This window comes from Choristoneura fumiferana, chromosome 13, assembly GCF_025370935.1.
Source record: "Choristoneura fumiferana chromosome 13, NRCan_CFum_1, whole genome shotgun sequence".
Classification (NCBI taxonomy): Eukaryota; Metazoa; Arthropoda; class Insecta; order Lepidoptera; family Tortricidae; genus Choristoneura; species Choristoneura fumiferana.
In genome coordinates this window covers 3,320,582-3,343,053 of record NC_133484.1, presented here as the reverse complement: position 1 = coordinate 3,343,053, position 22,472 = coordinate 3,320,582, and the positions used below count along the sequence as shown (strand labels likewise).

General features: G+C 37.1%; 1 protein-coding gene and 1 pseudogene across 4 annotated transcripts in view; one reads left to right on the top strand and one right to left on the bottom strand.

Annotated features, from left to right (window-relative positions):
* LOC141433899 (uncharacterized) overlaps positions 1-22,472 on the top strand; it is a 157,929-nt gene that overhangs the window by 15,871 nt on the left and 119,586 nt on the right. The window lies entirely within an intron of this gene.
* Positions 6,076-22,416, bottom strand: LOC141434424 (pancreatic lipase-related protein 3-like; annotated as a pseudogene).

Below are 22,472 nucleotides of genomic sequence, written 5' to 3'. Positions count from 1 at the left end.
CTTCCTCAGACTCCTGAGACCGTGCCGTGCCCCTGGTAGTCCTAACGCGCTGCGAGACTTTCGCAAAAGATTCGTTTTTTTCGGGAAGGCAGGTAACGCCTAAAAAATGCGAGTCCCAATTCCGAAATCGTTGAAATTTACTCCGCAAAAAAAGAGAAAAATGTTTTTTTTTAAGTACTCACCTTCGTGACAATTATTAAGTGCTTAAAAGAGGCAATACGTATGAACGAAGGGAATAAGATAGCACTGTGAAATGTGTGTCAATTAATTTATTGTCGTTTAAATTTGTTATATTATTTAATCAATACCTAAATTTCTTGATATCCGTACTCCTTCTTTTAAACTTAGTCAATTTGGCTAAATCAGCGCCATCTGTTAGTGTAGCAGGGTACTCGATACACTTACACATAAGTCTGCACCTCCTTCCTAAGTAGCGTCATAAGATTCAGGTGCAAACTTAACTTAATCAAGAGTAGCGGCTACCGCCCCCCCCCCCTTTTAGGGGTAGGATTTTAAAGTCTATATAACCTGACCGGGGATTTTCTCGCCAGATTAGTAAAGCTTGCATGAAAATCCGTTCAGCCGTTTCACGTGATGCGTGTCAAATAAACAGACAAACAGATAAAACAGAAAATTCTAAAAACTTTTGGAACGTGTTCTGTATCGATTCTAAGTATCCCCAGCCAACTTTTGTATAGATATAAGATAGATGAATAGAAATTATACCGTACGTAGCGTGTTGATATGTGTGTTGATTTTACCATTAAGTACTTATAGTTCTTTTTTTTAGCATTAGAAAGAAGGCAAGTGATCTTGATGTGTTTTTTTATTGAAAAAAAACTTTTGAAAAATAAGTCACAGCAAATAGTAACAATTAGCAAGGATATAATAATCATTTACATGCTTTAGTATCATAAAAATAATAGTAACTGTTTTTAAAACGTTTTTCAATAAAATACTCGTCAAGATTGTTACCCTATTCTAATGCTAAAAAAAAACTAAGATAAACTATGTAAGTAAACTTTTTTTATTAGTTTACTCCATTACATACTGTTACCCAGTTCTCCAAAGATGGCATTGTAATGTGTGGCAATTACTTTATTGTCGTTTAACGACACGACTAAAACGACGACTAAAAAGTCGGATCATTAAATCAATTACATTACTTATTCAATTATTTGTTGATATCCGTACTCCCTCTTTTAAACTTAGAGTTAATTTGGCAAAATCCTTCCTTACTCGAGTCACAAAGTTATTAATTTCAGCCCCATCTGTTAGTTTATCAGGGTACTTGATAGTCATAGCACGTATTTGAAAACTTGAAGGTGAACTTAACTCAATCGAATCGAATGTAGGGGTTGAATTTTTATACCCTAAGGGTCGAATTTTTATAGCCTATAACTTGGCTGGGGATTTTCTCGTCAGATTAGTAAATTTTCATAAAAATCCGTTCAGCCGTTCTCACGTGATGCGCGGTCAATAAACGACAAACAGATAAACAGAAACAAACAGACAAAAATTCTAAAAAACTGTTGGAACGTGTTCTGTTATCGATTCTAAGTATCCCCAGCAAACTTTTTTTGAATATCTTCCATGTACAGACTTTCGACCCTCTTCAGCTTTATTATATGTATAGATGCAGCAAACTATGCCAACACAATAGTAAAAATATTGAAATTTTTACCTGCCATAGACTATGGGATATCGTTGGATAGGTTATTTAAAATCATCGGTTTGTGAAGACGATTTTCATTGATCTATTTTTTTTTATTCGACTGGATGGCAAACGAGCAAGTCGGTCTCCTCATGGTAAGAGATCACAACCGCCCATAAACATCTGCAACACCAGGGGTATTGCAGACGCGTTGCCAATCTAGAGGCCTAAGATGGGATGGGATGGGATGGGATACCTCCCGTGCCAATATTTCACCGGCTGTCTTGCTCTTCACGCTGAACCACAACAGTGCAAGCACTGCTGTCTCACAGCAGGATTAGCGAGCAAGATGGTGGTAGCGATCCGGGCGGACCTTGCACAAGGTCCTACCTACCACCTTTACACGGTGTGTTTTTGCAAAATATAGTAAAGTTTTAAATATTAAAAACTAAAGAAAAAAACATGATGGTAGTAGGTAAGGTAAGTATTTATCAAATTTACAAGGAAGACTATAACGGCTAAATTTCCTTGAGAATTACTAGTAATTAAAGAGTAAATAGCATCCAGGTATGAAATATACCTGAACTTGGAAGATTCCGTACAAAATACAAAACCCTTAGAAAAATATTACTTGATTTTGTCGTAACAGCAATGAAACCCTATCTTGGGCGTGTCCGACACGCTCTTGGCCGGGTTTTTTAGCCGCCTAACGTTTACACTAATACAATAGGGAATACCATTAATAAAGTGCGTGCGGAATGTTTCGATTACCACATTAAGTTACGTTAATGCGAAACGTTAATGACTTTCATTATATAAGAACCTGTACTTAATAAAGAACTGTCTACGACAATAGAAGCTTACCGGTAGACAATTGTATTTACCTGCCATAACTGGACAGTGTTGCAATCCTTCGGATGTTAACGTTAAGGCGGGGCCGATGGCAACATCGTGGCGGTGTTGCCACATTCGGAAATTGAAGATAGTCGCCATGAAAGGATGTGAGTTACCTATAGATAATTTTGTGTCCTTGCCTCGCTGACAGTACGCTCTGATTGTCCACTATACGAGAATTATATTTTGGAACAAATATATCCCACATGAAAATAAATCTACTTAGGTAACTTAATATTGGACCTTTGTTACAGGAACAAGGAAATCTGTAATTAAAATTCAAATTTTATTTCATTTCACGTTGTAGGTATATAGTTCTTAAGATTAGGTCAATATTATAGATAGAGAGAGATTATTGGCTTTTTTAATATGACCGAACGCTGCGACGCAGGGCTTTATTAGGTACGGTCAGCGAGTAGCTGGTTACTTTTTTACTCTGTCACAATAACACATTTGTCAATCTTGTATGGCGCTAAGTACGTGGCTGTAAAACTATGAAGTACAAAAGTAACCATCTACTTTTGATGCTGACTGTACTACTAATAAAATTATGCCACTATCCTCAACAATATCAGATAATCTCATTATTTGATCTAGTTAGTAACCACTTATACAGCGTGTAGTTTCATTTTACTTAATCACAAACTTTAAGGTAGTTAGTAATAGTAACGATCAAATATACATACATTCATATGTTTTATCTATTGAAATAACACGACTATTTTTCTTTATAAAATAAATCAGCGCTTAAAGATAACTACGTGATTAGGTACTACTTAAAATTTAATTTGAGACGTCGCAAATTTAAAAAATTAACTACGATCTGGTAGTTAATGCTAAACTTGAAATTGATTGCAATATCGCTTCATAACACTAAAAACATATTAAAAGGTTATTGTTTGTGTTTGTATAAAAAACTAGCTGTTGTCCGCGACTCCGTCCGTATAAATTCGTTTATCGGTATTTCGCTATCTGTATACCGAATTTCATCTAAGTTGGTTCAGCGGTATAGGAGTGAGGCGTTAACAAAAAAACAAACAGACTTACAAACTTTCGCATTTATAATATTAGAGGCATACACGCTGTAAAATAATCGGTAAAACTTAATTAGTAACTGATAGAGATCTGTTACGTTTTTAAAATTTTCCCGTACATTTGCTACATTTGTGGCCAGTACAGCAGATGTCACGTGATCAAAGTTAACGAGTCATATTTTAAAGTTCATGATTTATGACTTGTTATTACTTTTGCTTCTGGTAATCATGTTGTCTGGTAACCTTCTTTGCATGACTAGATATTACACACTGGATATAAACGGCGCCGTCGCTCGCGTATGTAAATGATTTCTAGTATGTGTGACTTCGTTAAGTAACCTTCTCTTTATTAATTAATATTAATTTATTTGGCAAATAATTATTACATCATCATCATCATCATCCCAGCATATATACGTCCCACTGCTGGGCACAGGCCTCCTCTCAGAACAAGAGGGCTTGGGCCATAGTTCCCACGCGGGCCCAGTGCGGATTGGGAACTTCACACGCACCATTGAATTGCTTTGCAGGTTTGTGCAGGTTTCCTCACGATGTTTTCCTTCACCGCAAAGCTCGTGGTAAATATCAAATGTAATTCCGCACATGAATTTCGAAAAACTCAGAGGTGCGAGCCGGGGTTTGAACCCACGACCCTCTGCTTGAGAGGCGATAGGTCAAACCACTAGGCCACCACGGCTTATTATTACATGCTTTCCAGTATTCAGCTCGATGTGTACCAAAAAAAAACAATAGATGTTCAAATTTACCTTTAGTTAATAATCGAAGAACTGAAGTCGCCAACATAGCTATGCAAGCATTATGCAAGTTGAAGTGGCAATGTGCGGGCTCGCTCGAAGAACAGAAAACCGTTGGGGAAGAAAAGTCCTCGAGTGGCGACCATGAACCGGAAGATGAAGCGTTGGTAGATTTTTTTTTGACATTTATTAGTGGTTGTTATAGCCTAAATTGAATAAAGATATTTTGACTTTGACTTTGAGGTAACCGCTAGATGGACTGACGACACGTGAGAGTTACGGACAACCGTTAGATCCAAATGGCGAGTTGTTATTCATTGTGGCGTTCTTAGACCTTTGTTTAGCAGTGGTCGTATTCCGGCTGATGATGAGTTAATAAGGATAAACAGCTAAGAACGTTTCTCAACTTTGGTTTTGGTCCAAGTTTGATAATACCATATTATCTACATATTGACATTGCAAAACTGAGCTGAATATCGGAACTTATTTTTTCCACGAAATACGTCATTATTTTTAACCTTGAGAACCCTTTTGTGTTTATATCGCACACTCGACGCGCGAGAATCAGTGCGATCTATATCCTTTCACTTGCGCATGCGTGGTAAGGTAAAGCCCCACTAACATACCATAATAAAGGTCATCAGGTTTACTTTTAATACGGAAATCTTATGAAGAATCGCGATTATTGGTAATTTTTTCAATGTTCCGTGTGGATTTAAACCTTGCAATTTATTAAGCAGTTAGCTTTGATTTCATTGAATATATGGAAGTTAGGTAGCCACGGGTTGTAGGTTTTTGCAGACCGCTTCCAATCGAAGCAACTGGAGGTCTATGGGGGAGGCCTATGTCCCCCAGTGGACGTCCTACGGATAGTATGATGATGATGGAGTAAGGTTGTCGGATGATCTAATGTTTCCCGTGAAAACTTTTTTAGCACTTTAAAGCCGAGTTTAGACTTGCAAGAAAAATCGTGCAAGTTGCATTACATTGCGAGGCCGTAAAGCCAACGATTTTGTAGTGGTCAATGCCATCTCAAGTGGGATGGTTAAATAATGAAGTATTCCCATGAATTTATTTTTCTTTTATTTTTTATTTTATTTTATTTATCTTAATTTTCTACTAACATAGGTTAAGATATTTTTTTTAACAAAATGAGTCATAATGTTACTTGAATAAATGAATTTAATTATTATTATTATTATTAATAAGCGCCGCAATGTAATGCAACTTGCTCGATTTTTCTTGCAAGTCTATATATTATGTCTTGTAAAACGGGACAATGGTCTCAATTCTCAATTTAAAATTATATGTTAGAAAGCAAATATTATATTTACACTTGACTCCTAAGACACTATTAGTAAAATGTTAGTCTTGACTGCCTCAGAATATTTTTTTTCGGGCTGCCCCATTTTAAAATAACATTTATTTTTGTATTGGTTACAAAAATAAATTTACTTTATTTTAATCTTGTTCAGAAACAATAACTAACGACGCTCGCTGGTTTGTGAAGCGTTACATATATATAGATACTCAATCAGTGAATACGGCTGATAATCGTACCGATGTATTCTCTCAAAAACCTGGACATCTACACACCTCCGTGGCTGAGTATCAATTGATAAAGATACAATTACAACATTTTAATTAAAACTTGTCTTCTCAACAAACAAACATCAAATCAAGCAGAAATACCCTACCAAATCAAAAGGAAAAAGGGTTTAATAATGTGTAAAACCCGTTAATGTTTCATAATTAATTAAAATTTATTTTGCACTTTAGTACCTAACGCTTATTCAGTTTTCTTCGACATTATAATGTAAAAAGACTTCTTCGTGACTGTTTCTTATTCCGACCACGAGCGTACGGCGACTTGGAGTTAGTTGCAAAGAAGTATAATCCGGATATGCTGCAAAGAAAAAACATTTTTAAAAATCAATTTATTTTTATTATTTTATTAATAGAAAAAAAGTAAAAGTGGTGAGGGTGAGTGGGAGAAACCGTAAATATAGATACCAAAATCGCAAAGTTTTTTAAAATCTGATTGTGTCCAAAGTAATGTCCAAAAATATTCTACGAGTATTTGCTAACAAATTCCAGATCTATCATAATTCATAATGTCATATATCATACAAAAAAAATAGATTAGACATATAGTCAGTCATTTTATTTTATTTAACTAGAGTAAATAATTTAAGTTGGTAATTTTTTTATTCTTTGAGCTCTATACCGTTAATGAATGTGTGCATCGGTGATGGATGAAGCTAGCATGGGAATTATTTTCGGGTGTTTTGTCTTAATAAACGAAGACCTACAATATTTTAGTTCCCTGTATCCCGCAGGAAGTCTCCGTCTCCATAAATGATGTCGAGTGCAAGCAGAAACACTGAGCTTTACGCCACCAATGAATTTGTGTGCATCGGTAATGGGCGGAGCTAGCGTGAGAATTATTTTCGGGTGTGACTCTCAATAAAATTTCTCGATAAAAATTCCTTAATTCCTTATTAAATGAGGACCCGTAAGGAGTCTCTGTCTCCATACATGATGTCGGGGGAGCGACGTAGCAGAAATACTTTCACTTGCAGCAGTTTCCCTTTTAATTTGAGCTCGCTTCCTCGTGCTCATGTTACTGCGTATTGTAATGCTAAATTACCGCAGGTTTAGTGCTATGTTTATATTATGCAAATGCTGCTAACATTATCAAAATTATTTTTATTCTACAAAGAGGCTAGAAAGGTCTATTTTACAAGTCTTTTAAGGTTTCGTACTTCAAAAGGAAAACATATCCTAGGATCATTTTTCTCAGGGACGGGCTGCTACCTCTTGGAACAGTGAAATAACTTTCAAGTCAACCAGTCATTAAAAATTGTATTTCCAAACAAATTACCTAATAATTAGGTACTTTCGATTGTCATAGAAACTTGAAATTTGGTATGAAGGTAATTCTCATAGCACATCCAATAAGAAAAATCTGAAAATTTTGTAAAATAAATACGGTATTTGACAACTTCTGATTTTGCCATGTCTTAATCTTACTATGAAAATATAGATATACAGATAGTGTTTAGCGAAGAGAAAATTCAAATCGGTTGAAAATTGGATTTATAGTGATTTTTTGAAAAATCTATATACCTGTCTCTTTCTCATACGCTTTTCTCTATGCAGCAAGTATGGCGGTACTGGCGTGTGACGTCACATGCCAGTATGTCTTTCTCTGTCTAATCTTGAATTTCAAACCTTTATAACTTTGTTATTTGTAAAGGTAGCTTAAAAATTGTTTTTCTATTCGATAACAGGCATTGTGTAGTTTTAATTTATAAAACATATACAAAATAGTCAAATACCGTATTGTGCTTGATAAAATAAAACAAATATATAACAAAATCTCGATTTTCGACAAAATGACTACGCAGTATAACTTATGAAAGAGAGCGCCATTGATCGATGCCGATACTGATAAATATACTTAGACAAGGTAAACATCCGCTCGACACGCTAATGCCCCATAGACGACACCCTGCTGTCACCTCTATTGCTAATGACAAAACTGATGTTGCCAACTATTGGGACAGTGACGAGCACTCGTACGTTTCATTATATCAATATTTTTTTCACTTCCGTCATCCATAGATTACGACCGTAGGTAGTAGGTATGGCCTTTACGCTTACGGCCCGGATACGAAAAAGCACGACCGGCGGCGCGGTTTCTTAATCCATTGCTTGGTCAAGGCACTCGCCACATAATAGATACCAAGCAGCATACGTAATGAACAGAGTAAACGCTCACCGCATCGTTAATCACGTTGAGACGTGCCCAGTTCGTTCTGTAGAGTGAGCATATACAGTGTCTCGTAAATTGTACAATCAATTTTAGTGAGAGGTAGGTGGGTCACCTACCAGCAAAGAAGAAATGATCTTAGTAGAAATTGAACCAGTTTCGAAATATTTCGATTTTCTGAATTTAAAAAATAAATTCACCCTCACAAAATTTTCTGATGTGGTAGCTATACGGAAATCATATTTTTTATGTCAATTTCACCTTTTATACTTAAATTTGGCCAAGTTTTTGACCTATCTCGGTAAAAAAAAAACAATATTACTTATTGCATGCGTGGTTGTGATGTAGCTAGGTTAAATGTTATAGTTCATTGAATTTTACCTCCGCAAAGTACTTAAAGCATGAATCAAACAAATTTTATGAGTTTTATGGCATATCAGATGAGTTGACTGGCATCATCCATTAGTCTACAGATGCGTAACTACTTAAATTTGTAATTCCGATCTTAATCAACATTATCTTAGGACCGTTTTATACTTAAATCAGTATTTACTTGTGCGGCATGTATTCCCCGAACAGCACTTCTTCATCAGAAGACACGTAGTTGCACCAGCCTATCATATGTGTGATCCAAGAAGTGCATTTGGTTGCGTAGAATCCGACCTCAGTTATTATAGATTCTGCATAGTAAGCAGGTGCTCTGGCATGGTCACATCCTGATTTTGCTGAAAACGTAAATTTTTAAGTAGTAACTAACTATTTACTTTATAGTTAATTCTCTATTTTTCACTACCGTACTCTCTGATAGCTGATCGGATTAACCGTGGTGGCCCAGTGAATTGATCTTTGACTCTGAAGCAGAGGGTCGTGGGTTCAAACCCGAGCTCGCACCTCTGAGTTTTTCGAAATTCATGTGCGAAATCACGTTTGAAATTTACCATGAGCTTTACGATGAACGAAACATCGTGAGGAGACCTGCACTAACTTGAGAAGCAATTCAATGGTGCGTGTGAAGTTCCCAATCCACATTGCATTGCATCCACAAGCTCTCTCAATCTGAGAGGAGGTTTGTGCCCAGCAGTGTGACGTATATAGGCTGGAATGATGATGATGATGACTCTCTGATAAATTTTTGATAAAACACCAGTAATTTATCAGGAAATTAAAAGGAAAATTAAAAGGTTCCAATCTAACACATAAATCAGGTTCTTCGACTGTCCCTCAATAATCTTACTATGTTCCTGAGAAGGCTTGCAACCAGGTTGCGTGAGGCCTCCATTTGCGTAGAAGTCCACTGTCCCGCAGGTTTCTAGTTTCCCTTTCTCCAACGCATTTGTATGAAGACAATCCACCATCTTGGCATCACTGGCATCTACTTTCTTCTTGTTATCCTGACTGACGAACAGGGGCATCGCTGGGTCAAGAGCTAGAAAATATTAAAAATGATGTGCACAAATATATTTACTATTTCGTGATGTAGTGCGGTCAAGCCATTCGTTAAGGACACATCAAAAAAGTCATTTGACATAATTTTATAAGTCATAATATAATGTTTGTCATAGTGTTTTTCTCGCTGAAACCATACATTTTTCATACATTTTTAAATGGTCATCCTGTAGAACTCTATAGGTTAGTTTAGGTTTGTTTTATAACAATTTTGAAAAAAAAAATGGTTTCAGAGAAAAAAGAGTTACGTCAAACATGACATTATGACAAACAATTTTCGACCAGTCGTTATATAGACCCGTTCAAAACTGTCTAGGATAAAAGATATCCCAAGGCACTTTTATGAGTGTATTATTGTGATCGGGCAATTATTTTTACTCTCCCTCTCCGCTTGTTAAATAAAGTATAGGACATACGTAACAAAATCTACATAAGTCGATTTGCACAGGCTGACCGCTGTATATAGCACTAAAATGTTTTATTATTGATTTATATTCCGATAGATGTCGCTGCTCGGAAAATTCGAGAATGCTTAATCGCGTTGGCAGTTATATGTAGATAGTATTAAAATCACCTCTATTTAAGGGGTTTGCTCCTGGTTAGCTCATGAGCAATGTCCCGTTAGATGGCGCTGTTATCAATAGTTCCTTTTTTCAGGTTTTTTTCGTAAATTATGAAGAATTATTTACCAAAAACTAATGGCGGGAGTATCTAAGCGTAACCGATTTTTGACCCACACTCGAAATGAAATATTCCGCCAAAGCCGCAAACGAGGTGCTTTACTTTGAACGTCAATTGCGGCCGTATACGGACACTAGGAGCTCACGCACACACTCAAATAGACAGCGCCAGCTAGCGAAAGTCTATTGCGACACTTAGCTACCCGATCGGGGTACTCCTTCGAGTAATATTCATCATTTCTTTATCGAGTCACGAAATTTTGTACCAACTGTACTTTACTCGAAAATTTTACTACGACCTATAAAATCTATAAGTATTTTATTGATAATTAGAAGCAGGGTCTTGGATAACTGTTCGCATATTATAATACGAGCCAAACGCCTTTCAAGTGTTCATAATATGTGTACGATAAATTGAGAAATTACCGAGATTCTGATCACGGTTTCTTGTCTTGGTTGATGGTCTTGCTATTATTCAGGTTATATTTATAGTTACTTTTCGTAGTTACTACCATGCTAAAGTGGTCATGATCGTCGGTTGAAAATCAGTAGCAAATCTACAGGACGAGTTTCTTGGGAAAATAGTGCGGAGGTTTGTCCTTACCTTCCACGCCGCAGAGCTGGAGTTTGGAATTCGTAGTTGGCAATAGAGAGCGCTGCCACCAGGGCTCTTAGTCACCTTGTACGACACGCACAGGAATGCCAGGCAATCAAGTTTATCAAGGGCATCCGTAAGGCCAAAGTCCCTTAAGACACTGTTACACATGCTCTTTAGTAGCAAGAAAGCATGCTACTATTGAGCAAATGCTAGCTAGTAGCATGTGTGAACAGGACATGCTACTATCGAGCATGCTTATTAGTGGCAAGCTCGAGACGGGGTGGAAGGGGGAAAGGTATTAAGCAAGTGTGAACGCGTTTGCTTCAGTCCAGTAACGAGCATGTGTAACAGTGCCTTTAGACATACCTAATATTTTATGAACAGTGCTTCGTGTAAGCTCTTTCTATCAAAAGAGGTAATAAAAACCATACAGAGTTTACTATCCTAATTATCATCATCATCATCACTCAATTTCTGTGGTAAGACTTTTAGTAGAGAATTAGTAATCATAAGCTGCTAATATCAATTATTAATAAGTTGCTAACCATGAAAAGAGTTGACGAAGAGTTTATCTAGGCTTCTGCATCTGGATTTCTCAGTTCGTATATATAATTACTAGCTTAATCCCGCGGCTTCGCTCCCGTTGAAGAAAAAAATCTACTCTGTAGTGTAGGTATTCGAATTAAAAAAAAAACTTCTTGCACCTCTGCGATCCTCAAGGAATACGTTTGCCAAATCTCATGCATTTTTAGGCCATGTTTTGCCTTTATAGGTATAAATAAATACTTACGAAATACTTACATAACAGCAAAAGTTCACCCACTCGCCGATAACTGGTATCAAATTGCGGTAAAAAATTATCCCGTGCTAATTTTGTACCTACTTATATAAATTGATTTTGTTAGGATATCATAACCGATGATTTGGCACAATCAGCAGAAGACTACGAGCAGTTCCAAAATCATCTACACTACCTTTGTTACCTTCGAGTCGAAAACAGTTGTCGATTCGTTCATAATACCTATAGTAAGTATTATCTGCTAGGATTTTTTTCCGATCCAGCAGGTTTGTAGTCGTGCGTACTGGATTATTGGCAGTGTTTCCTTTGGATGTTCGTGCGATGGAACTATTGCGTTTTTTTGCATTAGTTCCTTTACAAGACTTGAAGGAAAAACTGCGTTTATTTTTTAGCCTTTGTTCCTTTCGCAGTAGCATCTTCAGTTCTTGCAAAGGTACAAAGGCGGAAAAATCCCGCAGTTCTTTCTTCAAGGTCTTGTGAAGGAACTAGAACTACCCCAAATAATCCGTCGTACTTGCAGACTACGGGCACGTTCAGTTTAGCTGACACGTCATCATCGGAGACAGATGTTGCATCAAACCTAATTCGAAGCAGTCAAGCTCATAGGTAGCTGAACAGTTTGATACTTTGCCACAGCAAGCTACAGTGCTAAAATGAGCATTTCTAAAAACGTTTGTACATTTGATTTGCGACTCCGATTTGGGTAAAAATTTGCAGGTAGATAGAGTGAATCGTTCACTCTGAGTTTAAATAACATAGTCTCCCGAAATGTCCCAATTATGGAAAGTTCCTTTTTTGTTACGCAAATCCGTAGTTTTGGTAACAAAAAAGGAAATTTCCATACAAACCAATTGGGACATTTTGAGAGACTATGTTATTACGGCTCAGTATCGTTCACTCTACATACCTGCAAATTTTTATCACAAATAGGAGTCGCAAATCAAATGTACAAACTTTATTTAGAAATGCTCAAATAGTTTTACATGTCCTCAAATACTAAGAGTAAAAAGAGAATGTCTTTACTTTGCTACTTTTTGAGCGCTCTTTGCCTGTAGTATCTACGGCTGACTAGTCTGGTTGACCGGGCAGGGGGTATAATTAATTTGTAATTTTCCCACTGGTACAGTAAATTCATATCCCAATAATAATGCCAATTATTATGCATTATAAATCAAGTAAGTATTTTGGAAACAATATATTTTTTAGACACGAGTAATATTTACCTCGACGTTTCGGCAACATTACAGTGGCCGTGGTCACGGGTAGACTGAAGTGTGGGGTGACAAATAAAAATGACGAAGTGCGGGTAGTTCGAAGGACTCGCGCTGCTAGGCAGACTTGACACCCCACACTTCAGTCTACTCGTGACCACGGCCACTGTAATGTTGCCGAAACGTCGAGGTAAATATTACTCGAGTGTGTTAGCGTGATAAGTCCTGTGCGTGGTATTTTGATTAATTCCAGTTTCTTTTAATTATTTTGTTGCTCTATTCCTCTCATCTGTCCGAGCACGCGAGCAGGCTGCAATTACCAGGCCCATCACTGCCGTTCCGCCTGTGACAGTTGCAGTTCTACCATACAATAAAATAATTATTATAATGTATGTAATAAAGTTTATTATTTTTTCGAAAGAACAACTCCATTATTTACATCACTGGTCATATGGCACATGTGCCTCATGGACGCACCAGTAAAGCCACGCATCAAGGGTCAAGGAACCTGGTAACACCGAAACCACTCAATTATTCAAGTATTTATTTCGTTCATCTCTATCCACACAAGACAAGATAGATATACAATCGAACCAATCAAAAATATCACATATTATTACACGTCTTTCTAGGTCAGAATAAAAGTATGTGAAAATTATATTATACTACACCTCGTTGTTTCGGGGGTCAATAGTTTGAGCGGCCCATTTAGTGAACGGCATGTCATCGTCTACTAAAAGTACAATTAATATGATATTGGAAAATTGGAATGGTAGGTGTCCGTTATCTCACTCCATATCTCGGTAATGCTGTATGCGGCATCCTATTAACGCCATAGCCCACTCCATGTGAATTACTGTCCGGATCTGGCAACTGTAGAGGCCTGTCCGCTAGCACATCCTTATAGTGTATTAGGGGATAGACCTCCAAAATTCTGCTCATCTCATCTATATTAGATATGTTGGCTGTGGTCCCATGCCTTTCAAATGACCGGGTCCAGATGGGTTCGTGATCGAAAATCTGAACCAGCTATTACAATAATAAGTAAAGACCTTTATTTCGGACAATATGGACAATATAATGTTTACGTAAACATTTCAGTCAAGCATATTGAGTCATTTTGAAAATTGTCTATGTTCCGCTCTCATCGAGAGACGTCACACTCTTTCGGAACCAACCGCTCACCCAGACAAGAGTGTGACGTCTCTCGATGAGAGCGGAACATAGATGTCGCTAGTGCTGCTGCATAAGTAGCCTAGTAGAAATAAGCAACCTGAGATATGTATGCATAGGAAAAAGTCGTGTCTAGATTCCTGTCCAGCGGTGGTGTAGGGTTTATAGCACGCAGCACGGATTGCTGAGGACCTGGGTTCGATTCCCAGCCCTGGTCTCTTTTTCTGGTTTTTCTGTGCATCCATGTCTCAGTTTGTATTTTCGATATGGTTTCACGGGATACCCGTAAAAGTAACAAATTTGGAGTTGAAATAAAAAATACAAAAAGACTCCAAAAAACCAATCATAGCCTATAATATAATGCAAACTCAAAATCAAACATTATTATGATGCCACTATAATGAAAGCAGTGACGCGAAAGATACAATTTGTAAGCGGAGATCTTATAAAACTAGCTACTAGCCGCGTGCACCTACCATGCAATAGTCCTAAAAATACAAAAGTCAAGGTACCAGAAGCTTAAAAATATATAATTTGTAATAATAGTTACACATAATTAAAAAAAGTAAGCTCACAATAAAAATTATCAATATATGAACTTATACAATTATTCTTCTGATTTTGGTTCTTGATTCTGGGTATCTGTATGCGATGTCATTTTACACGAGTTTCCTTTTCTTCTGTAAGGCAACCTGACAGTTCAATAGCAATGACACTCGAAAAAGAACGCCATACTACCTACTACAGTTATCGCGGCCGGCTCAGTCAAGAATGTATCTAAAGCTAGACATGAGCAAAGTCTAAACATGAGTGATATTAATCTCGATATCGATAGTCAATATTTAGTCATCCTGTGACATAGAGCATAACACTAACTCGGTTGTTAAAAAAAATGAACATATAATAATTCTACTATTTTTCTACTACAATGTTTATGTTTCACGCAGAAGAAGATTCAAAACTATCGCGAAAAGACTTGTGCTAGCACGTTACTAGTGACAAAACAATAAATAAGTTTCGGAATAAGATGTCAAGTAAACATCGATCTATGCGATCTCCAGGGTGAGACAGCTTCGAAGTTGAGTGTCATACTTCCTGGCGGTGACATGGTGTCGCATGGAATTCACTCAAATCAAAAAATGTAGGTACAGTCACCAGCATTAATATCTACCACAGCGGAGCGTGCAAAAATATCTGACAGGTCCTTCCGCCCTAGAAATAGAGTCGTGTCAGATATTTATGCACGCTTATTGTGTCAGATATTGGTGCTGGTGACTGTACATGAAAAAATTTTTTAGCAAAAAATGGAACCGACTTTTATAACAAAAAAAATTCAACTAGTTTGAAGTACTTTCTGGCGGACTTTTCAAATTTCTTGTAAATCAGAAAAAATGTACGAATTTGTACGCTATAGTTAAAAAAAAATGAACGTTCAAGTTCTAAAGCGCTTATACAAGGTGCCCATTGGGATTCCGACAGATTGGGATTCCGATTTTTTACTTATAAAAAATTCGACTGCTTCATAGTAAAATAGATAGCGCCCGCCAGAAAGTATCTTTATTACTACCGGTGTACTACTATTACGGGTAGTACTATTATTAGTAGTGATTAGTAGTACTATTATTACGGGTAGTATATTTTTTAAACTAGCGCACAAATTCGTAAATTCTTCGTACATTTTTTTGATGTGAGTTTGAATTCCATGTGACAATATGTCACCGCCAGGAAGTAAGACACGAAGTTGATTATGATATATACTTGTGTGGTACATACTATGAAATGAAATTTATATTTCTTCATAACTTAAACGTAACCGGCGATTTTTTGATTCACAAATCAGTCAATTTTGTTTTATTTCAGATATTTAAAAAAATGACAACTTGGGCAAAGTTATCTCAAAGGTCAAAGTTGTACGGTTTTATAGTACTTTATATATATGTACCCCTATTATCTCATCATCTGATATTACTGTAGTTTCATTCGACAAATAAAAACTTAAGATTGGTTTTTTGGAATCTTTTTTTTTTTTTATTTCAATTCCAAATTTTTACTTTTACGGTCATCCCGTAAAACCTAAATTGAAAATACAAACTGAAATATAGATGCACAGAAAAAACAGAAAAATAAGACCATCACTGGGAATCGAACCCAGGTCCTCGGTAATCCGTACCGCTTGCTATACCGCTACACCACTGATGGTCAAAAAATAAAAACTACATACCTGTTGGTATTCTTGTTTTTAGAAGCTCCACTAAAATTTCCACCCACGGAACGCTAAAAGAAAGATGCCTACGAAGACTTTATTTCGTTGTGTACATCATATTTATTTAGAACAAACTTTATAACACAGCGTTAATAAATAAATCAAACATAGTTAATCAGTCAGATATTACTTAATTTCTTGCATATCAACATTCAACGTTTCTTCTTTTCTTCACCTTGAATATTGCATGACAGCACCTAGGCTACTTCAGCAATATAATGATTCCAGGCAAAGTTATATGCAGTTAGTTAGCATTGAATCTGAAAGGAATTGTGTATTAATAAATACAGAAATAGTATTAGCAGACAGACTATAAAAGTGACCGATGCTTTTTAGTTACAGCATAAGGACGTAAATCAGACTATCAGTAGGTAAATCCCCTAATGTACCTACATACTGTTGCACGCAACTCTGTCAGCGTAGAATTCGTTTATAGCTATTCCGCGGGAATATTGCGATTAAAAAAAACTACCCTATGTTTTTCTACGGGACTCAAACTATCTGTATCCCAAATTTCATCCTAATCGGTTCAACGAATTAGACGTGAAAAGGTAATAAAGAAATAAACAAACAGACTAACAAACTTTCGCATTTATAATATGAGTGGGATTATTGTCTTATTTTAAGTCATCATCATCATCATCATCATCGGCCTATCTTAGCCCACTACTGGACATACACAATTGCACGCCACTGAGCACGACCCTCGGCCACTCTCATCCAGTTACTGTCAGCTACCCAGTGAAGATCATCGCTCCACCTAGTCTGAGGGCGTCCCTCGCCACGCTAGGCTTTTACTCGTTTACCTTAGCAGTTATCGGTTCTTCGGCTGATATGGCCGGCCCACTGCCACTTCAGTTTGCTTCAGTTTTAAGTAATCCTATAGAAATAGACGGACGGACAGCGTAATATCAAATTATCTGAACTAAGTCTTTGTGACAAAGTTTCTCCATGTCTTTCATTGAATAAAGTTAGAATTCGGCAGCGATGACATACGACCATCATCATCATCATCATCGTCATTAAGATCGGTTTGTGAACAATACTTATCTTTTTCAAAATATCCTGATATTGAATTTAGATTTTTGCTATTCCTTTCTGCCTGCATGTAAAATTTACAGAGATTAGTGATATGGAGATAGAGTTGTAAAATTAAATATATAACATTGAATACCCTGGGTATTAAAAATAAACTGGCCAAGTGCGAGTCGGATTCGCGCACGAAGTGTTCCGTACCATTATCTATACAACATTAGACATTAGAAAAAAAAAACTTAAATATTTGTTTTATTCTGGTTTGAGTATTTGTTGTTATAGCGGCCACAGTAATACATAATCTGTAAAAATTTCAAGTGTCTAACTATTACGACTCAAGAGATAGAGCCCTGTGACAGACGGACGGACAGACAGACAGACAGACAGCGGAGTCTCAGAAATAGGGTTCCGTTGGCACTTTTTAGGTACGGAACCCTAAAAACTAAATAATAGTTACGAACCAGTAGAATTTTATGTAGGTACCTACATAATAAATCCCATTTTTTCCTTATCTTAAATTTCAGCTTTTTAGGATGAAAGGTTTGGTGTGTGCGTTGGTAAACAATAATTAAAAAATAGGACAATGATGTAGTGTTCACTTCGAAACACAGACAGACAGACAGACGGACAGACAGATGGACAGATCAACAGACGGACGGACGGATGAGACGGATGTCACTCCTAACAGAGACAAATCTAACGATACCTCTTCTGATCTCTTTATCTCCTAACATGAGCTATTTCCCAAGACTCTGCTTCTAATTATCAATAAAATACTTATAAATTTTAAAGGTCGTAGTAAAATTTTCGACTAAAGTACAGTTGGTACAACTTTATTCACCATCACCATCATCATCATCATCATCTCAGCCGTAGGACGTCCACTGTTGGACATAGGCCTCCCACACAGACCTCCAGTTGCTTCAACTGGCAGCGGCCTGCATCCACCGCGAACCTGCGGCTTTAACCAGGTCATCCGTCATCTTGTTGGTGGAAGTCCTACGCTGCGCTTGCCGATCCGCGGCCTCCACTCGAGAACTTTTCGGCCCCAACGGCCATCCGCTCCTCGTGCTATATAGCCCGCCCATTGCCACTTCAACGAGCTGATTCGCTTGGCTATGTCGGTGACCCTTGTTCTTCTACGTATCTCCTCATTTCTGATTCGGTCCCGTAGAGAAACCCCAAGCATAGCTCTCTCCATAGCTCGCTGAGCAACTCTGAGCCTATTTATAAGGCCTAAAGTAAAGCACCACGTCTCGGATCCATATGTCATCACTGGACTAATGATGTAGTGTTCACTTCGAAACACAGACGGACAGACAGACGGACAGACAGATGGACGGATCGACAGACGGACGGACGGATGGGCCGACGGAAAGATACACAGACAGACTCACATACGCATAAAATTAACAACCTGTGTCACTCCTAACAAAGACTTATTTTCTTGTCTTGTTGTTGTTTGTTGTCTTACTTGTTAAGATGCATCAAGGCCTTGTTGCATAGCGTGCGAGAGAAATGACCATACATACGCTCCAAAACCATAACCCTGCCGTTTCTCACACTTATAAATAAAATAAAAAATCTTGAATCACTTCATAATAGAGTACATACAGTACATACTCGTACATATGCAGACAGACGGTGGGAAGCGACTTACTTCTATGGAGTGAAAATGTTCACGACGCTACTAAGAGTTAGGGAAATTTGGTATGTTTTCGTAGTAGGTTGCTGCAGACCACAAGTTTGGTACACACGATAAGCCATACTTTGGCCACCCAGTAGGAATGAAATTTTTACAGCCCTGCCTCTGGTGTTCTTGTAACAAATATTAATGTTTCTGACAAAAATGATAAAATAAACATACCCGTGTATCCAATATCCAATACATAAATAGTTTAAGAGTTGCACTCTTGCTAATTTCCTCTCGTCCGCCAACTTTTTGACTTCTTGATTTGTGTTCAAACCATAATTATTCAAACATAATTGCTTTTGAATATCAATCTCATTGACTTGACGTTGTGACAAAAATGTATTATAATGACGTTTAAATTTTACTTATCTAGCCAGTTATAATAATAAAAAAGGTACGAAAACTACTTCGATTGTGAAAACTTTTTATTCACCGAGCCTAGATTTAGCGGCCGTAAAAATGCCGTGATATGTAGGAATTTATTTGAGCCTCACTGTAAAACTTGATATTAATACATACACATGCAATGTATGTTGAATGTAGACCTTATTTTTTAACTAATTAGTTTAGTGATTACACCTAGCACCTTTTATTGTGAGAATAAATATGCTTTATATAAATTAGTGGCGCTACTGTCTACGTAAGAATAAATAACTAATATCTGTTCAGAATTTGTAAGTTGAATTTAAACCACTTGTCCTAGATCGAAGCACCGCATTATAATGTATGTAAAGTATGCAATGTTATAATTTTGCCGAGGACTGGTCTGTTACTTAAATAATTATTATTTTAAATGACAATTTTAAAAGTAACTTACCTATTTTTCGTCTTACTTACAGTTTGTGTCCTTGCATTAATCAGAAATAATAGTTTAGGCGTTTCAACTTCCGAAAATAACAGATTTAAAAACAAAAAAAGTAAATACTAGACTCAGAAACTTGAACTTGATCTCTCAGTGATTTCATGCTTTCTTCATTTAGTTGTCGTATTATCTGAGCCAAAGGTGATGGTCACGTGACCACACGAAATAGTCGATACCTATTTACAAAGTTTGATTTTGTGACATTGACTCACGCACCCATATAAAATGTCACTACATGTTCGCTGCGAACACTGTCAGTTGTACTCATACAATGGTAAAATGCATCAAATTTACTGCATCACGCTGCACTTTTGATGCAATAAAGTTACTTTTTTTGGATTTTGCTTGAAGAGCATATCCATAAATTACTATTCTCAAAAAATCCTCTAAGAAAACATGTCCGTGGAAAGCTATGCGGGGTGTCCGTAGGTTTTATGGAAGAGCAACCCCTTAAGGCAGCGGGTACTATCGTAGTACTTTGGCAGAGGAGTGAAATCAAATATATCCAATATATTTTAACCATTGGTCCTCCGCAAACTAACGCCTGAATCATCTGTAATTGCAAAATCTTATAGCAACACGCACGAATATTTTGATGAATAGTATGCTTACGATACTCATATTTTTGCTGTTAATTTATGCATTGCAAACGTGTTAACCACCACTCGCTATTGTTAGAGCTAAGCTGTCAGTCCACATTGAAATAGGGAGTGTATATTCATGGTTATTGCGGTTTGTAAAATCAAGAGATTTGTTACAAACGCTTACGGACGAACAACTGCTAATTATGACAATTTTATAGTAGGATTTAAATACCTACATCGCTAGCTGGCAAAAGCTACAAATAATCGTCTCATTTTATTACTTTCCATTACTGAGCTAAATAATGTTGTCATCATCGGTTTTTTGTTTTGCTAAATCGCTGATCATTGTCAAACTTTAAATATGTCGTCAACGGCTCGGTGTCCAGTCTTAAAGCTACGTAGTTTACATCCTGCACATGGTTACTTGCGAATTTACTGGCGTAGAAGTTAAGTCATCATACGACGTTAACCACTAAGGAACACTGGCAGCATCACGACATAGTTCATTTTACTTTTAAACTGTTCGAACCAGCCAGTCCTGTTAAGGGTGAAGCTAGCAAGCGTAATTTTTAAAGTTGTGATTCACGTATTTTTTTGGTCGCGTAGTTTTGGTTTCATACAAAAGTCCTATTTGTGTACAAGCTCATTTTGGATACGGGACCAAAAATACGGCGAACTCACAACTCCACGTCACGTCGCAACTCACAACTTCGCTCGTCGGGCTTCTCTCTATTTATGGTCGATACCTACTCAAGTACATCCTAGTGAAAGTGTTTTTTCCTTCCCATTAGCTAGACAATTTAAACTATAAAGTGCACTCACCAGAAATCCTTTCCAACTTGCCACTAAGTTACAAGTAGTCCCGATGAACCCTGCGTCTGTCCCGAGGCTGAAGCCATGACATGGAACCTCTGAACGCTTCAAAGCATGCTGGGTGACCAGCTGGTCGATCAGCTGGGCCGTGGCATTTCCCCACCATTCTGTATTTACGTGCCGCTTGGAAGTAGCAATGGCTCTCTAGCGATGGGGTTGTAGTCCACGATATTATGTTGTAATCGCAAGCACCGCATGTAATGCTGCGAGAGTAAGAAGTGTAAGTAAATCTTTTTCTCCTTGGATAATTACACTAAAATATATTTTTTTAATCAATATAACTAATTTATAACTATTATTAAATTATAAATACAGAGATTATCGTAATTTCATATGAATTCCCTAAAAATCTGTACGATCTGGCTGAATTCACGATCAGAGGATCGTAAAGTCTCAAGTAAGATACTTAAAGAGTTTTCGCCATAGAACGGCTTTAACCCCTTAATAAGGTAGAGCGATTTAGCGACCACTTGTATTGAGTTGCAAACTGAACCTTATTAAATATCGCAATACGTCACAATTTTCCATTGTAGTCATTAACAACGATTAACTTTAAAAAATATTCTTTTCAGGTATGTACTCGAAGCTGCTTTTGATTCTGTGGTAGTATGCTCCAATAAATGGGGCTTATTAATGGAAATTACTACTTATATAATCAGACATTTGATTAGTTCAAATTCGGCTATAACGTCCCAACTTCATTATACAGGATCCTTCTGCTCAGAAGATAGAGTTTTAGTTACCAGCGGGCCTGGCCCTTACACCACGAAGTGCAAAACATCGAACTTCGTATGTTCCGTCCTGCTGACGCTTATGTCATTTAAAATACGCGAAATGATAGGGACAGTGCGATACGAACTTCGATTTTCGAGTTTCGTATAGCGCGCCTGTTTTGGAAAATAAACGTAAAAAACAATACACTCTTGCACTAGGCTAATAAAGCGAGAGCTAGTACATCTTTGACCTCATGTGACGTCGAAGAATATGTATGACAGCCGTATGGCATTTATACGGAAGCTAAAATGACGTAAAGCGTGCAGCGCGTGGATGGATGGCGGATGTGTATTACCACTGTATTCATAGTCATGTTTTCGGATGTTTTATAAGCATACGCAGTATCATTTAATTGGGTACTTAGGAGTA